Below are 4,316 nucleotides of genomic sequence, written 5' to 3' on the forward strand. Positions count from 1 at the left end.
ATATAAATATTGCATTTGTAATATGTAAATATTTTTAATTGCACTCAATATGAATAATATATAGTCGATCGAATTAGATGTCAGATACAATATAATTTTTCATATTCATTTTATCTTGAAAATAATTAATTATTCAGTAACATAATGAACATAAGTTATGTTACTATATATGTCGTATTTGTTTTCATATAAATATATAAGCTCATATTCGAGTTTAAGGAGTAGTAGATTAAATAGTCAAATCACACATTCTTAAAATTCATCATGGATTCAATTTAAATCTATTCTTGATGTACCAAATTTTGTTGTGCAGTCTAACATTTTTGCAGTAGTGTTAGTAGACATTTTTATTTTTCATAAATATATACATATATCGAATCAAATAACACTTTATCTGTCAAATCATATAAAACAGCTGTTATAATCAGGGTAAACTTGCTACTCTGGCAAAATATCTAGAGTGTTATAAATTAATCTCGAGTGTTAAGAGTAAACATTTGCTTTGAAATTTATAAATCAAAAATAAAATCCATTAAAAGTGCATCTCGCGATTAAAAGAATTACTCCAGATCTATCAATCCAAAACGCCATTATATTAATAATGTACTGACAGCTGTTAAATAAATTGACATTTAATAGTAAAAAGTTTGTTCTATATTAAAGTGTAACTGAAATAGAACTAATACATTCTAAACTGATTTATTTTAATTTATATTTTTAATTATTTTGCATAATTTCTGGATAGAATAGTTTATGGAGAAGCAAGGGCAGATAAGTAATTATCTAAAATTGAAATTCCAAACCGTTTTATGGAACGGTAATAATTTTGAATAATTTTTTAATGGATTTTTAATAATTTTTTAATGATATGAAAAGGTTCGACATGAATTGATAATTTGTGGAGCGAAATTATAAAATTCTATACAAAAGTAAACAAAAGTTTAGTTTCACTTTAAACAAAAGTCATCAGCTCACGTCCAAAACTGGCGCATTTATCAAAAAGAATTTATTATTTTAATTAAAATATTCGAAGTAGTTAAAAATGCATCAGATTTATGAAATTATATGCTTTTAGTCTTTAGCAAATCAGTTTTTATTTCACTTTTATTATCATTATTGTCATATTTATTGAAAGTATACTAAAAGCTGTGTTGTTTTTATGGGTAGTTGTGAAATATATCAAATAAAATCATTCTAAAATCTACTCAAAAGCCATCAAAATCATATTCCACATAAATGTGACCGGCATAAATTGATGATGGGAAATAATTTTCATCTAATAGTCGGAAGATAAAACAGCAATCATCAATGGCACTCTTTACGCTATTCACAGGAGAAATTTCTTTGAGTTCCAATTAATTGATTGCATATCATAGTTGATGGAAACTGGGGGCTGTGACTTAAGACAAAGTTAACAAATTAAAAACTTTTATTCAACTTGAAAAGTTAAAAGATGTCAGTGAGTTTCTGAATTTTAGAGCAAAGAAAATTTAATAGTTGAAAATATTTCAATTTTTAGAAAATTGAAATATTTTCGATTTTCTTGCAAAGTGGAAATTTTTAATTACAAATATTTTCACTTACACCATATTTCACTTCTGTTTGTAGCACATAATTTGTGAAGTTCAGCAAATTAGCAATTAGGTAAATGCTTTCGCTAACATTCTGTCAAAATTTTAACTCGTCCATACGAATTTGGATTCCATATTTACATTTCTGTTTTTACCTTCGAGCATACATAGTCATAGAGGTGGTTGCATCTGCGATGTGTGAAGTTAAGAGCCATTAAATGCACCGTTGAGTAAACACCAAACCATGTTTGGCAATATGCTGCACTGCCTCCACTTAGACGCAATGCGCTGTTAGCAGTGAATAAGCATTTAAACAAAAATTTACAAGGTAAAATGAGGCATTTCAAGAAAATTTCTGAATATTTATTTAAGTTAATGCCAGACAATAACATGGGACAATACCAATGGACATCACATAAAATTTTCCATTAACTCCAAACAACTGTTTTAAATAATACTGCCCCGAAAAGTAGATATAAGTGGCTTGAAGGAAAGATCCCTAATACGAGTGTTTTTATTTAAGTAAATCAATTTTTCATAGAAAATATCCGAGTAAGTATGAATTGCTCTACTAGAGCCAGTCCACATATCAGTTTCAAAACAATCTCGCATTCACTTTAATCTCGTAAGTAGTCAGTGTTGATCTTAGCACACATGCTTATGTGAACAGAAGCAATAGTCAAAGTGCCAGCACAAAGTGTTGGTATATTCTAATGAGTAACATTACATACAAAAGCAATGTTAGATTAATTTATATTAAACAAGTTATGTTTAGAAAGTTATGTTACGAATTTTATATTAAAAAAAAATTGTAGTGAGTGTTAGTTCGAGAAAAGAACTATATTTAAAACGGCATTAGTAGTCCGAAAAAAATTTGACATAAGCAGAATAATTTGTGAATAAATGCAACAGTCGAATTTATATATAGTTGGTTACTTTGACTGGTTTACCTTCTTTCATTAACCTCCTCCTGTAAAATCGTATCACTATATATTCGGCCATAAGAACTTTTTTTCGTGTTTCTGCCTATCATAGTACTCCTCTACATATGCCTCCGATGCGTGCGTACCTGTAGGTAGTGCTTCCTCATCATATTCACTTGATCGGAAATACGGTTTTCCCACACGTCTTTTCCTTCAATTGCTGTTTCAAACACCTTTTCCGCTAATGTATTGTCATCCTTCTTGCCAACTAGGATTAACAACAATCGTAAGTGCTAGTACATAACTAATTCGCTGAACAATGTCATTTACAAAGCTCGTACAGTCGGAAGTTCATTTTGATACTGTACTCATAACCAACTCAAAAGTAAGATAGTTGGAAACCAAGTTAGCATACGAGTGACGTATATTTCTTAATGGATAAACAATTTGTAAGATAACATTTTGCAAAGAAGCTAACCTTTTACATATGTATTGTTTTCTTAATGCTGTTAAGTAGCACTTTAGTAAAATTATTTTTATGATTTTATTGATGTCATATGGCGTTTTCTACTTAATTTTTAAATTTTTTTTAGTACAATTAGCTAGTACTCTGGCTACGCTATAAATACTATAAATTGAGCACTAACTGCGTGTGTGAGTACATTAAAAGGATTTATTTTGTGATATAAAATCGCTGAATTGCATATGCTGGGTTTTTGGGATAAATGAAGTGCGCCCACTTCATAATAAAGACAATTTTATTAATTAAGTAAATGATAGTAGGAGCTTTACCATTTTATTTTACTTATAAAAAAAAATAAGAGATCTGAAAATAAGGACTTGCTAGGAGTTCCTACACTAAACGATTGTGCATTTCCATGAGGAAATAGCTGTGATGAGTTACAAACTTAAGTGTTAATGCTATCACATAATTTTAGTTTAAATATTAATTTCGCTTCAAATTTATATAATTTATAATAATTTCTGGTTTGAAAAGCACTAAAGCCCACCTACCATGAAAAAATTCATATGGAAATTAGGTTTCTGTGTGAAATACAAGTTTGTTTGAAACATTGAAGGGCGGGTTTGAAGGTGTCAAACGTGTTGACACATGCCGATAAAATTGTAAAATAAAATTTTAAATTTTATGTTTTTATTTAAAATATTCAATACTCAGTAATTCCATAAGATATTTATGGTTTTGTTATGACTTACTCATGCTGTGTATAGTTAATTTGACAGTAGTTTACTGAACTGCGAAATTAAAAACCCAACTTATTGAAATCCTGAATAATTTGAAATGTTTTACATTATTCTATATTGGCTTATTAAAATCATACCAGTATCATACCAGTATTGATGAGATTTTTATAATATTTTAATTTGCAAACCAAGTTATGAAAAATATATATTCACTATTGACCTGCTAGCTTAAATGAACTAGATTAATATCGGTGTCAAAAATACATAAAAAATGGCAGAAGAAATTCTGATGTAGTTCATCTATTGGCAATTTCTGTGAAAAAAATTGAACTTCCTTAGATTATCTTCTAATCTTCTAAGACTAGAAGGAGAATCTAATGCAGGGCTAGAAACACAATAACAATATAATAATTAACAAAATACTCTATATCACTTCTATGGCGTTTGGGCCATCTAGATCTAGATGGTACTGGATCATTTTTAACATTGAAAATGATTTATGGTTCTTGAAGAAATTTCTTGTACAAAGGTTTCGAACAGTACAGAATTGCAACAACGAAAATTTTTATTTATTTTTAAGCAAATGAATTTTTGTTGTAAATCAGTATGATTCGAAACT

Source organism: Teleopsis dalmanni, chromosome 2 (assembly GCF_002237135.1).
Source record: "Teleopsis dalmanni isolate 2A chromosome 2, ASM223713v2, whole genome shotgun sequence".
Lineage (NCBI taxonomy): Eukaryota > Metazoa > Arthropoda > Insecta > Diptera > Diopsidae > Teleopsis > Teleopsis dalmanni.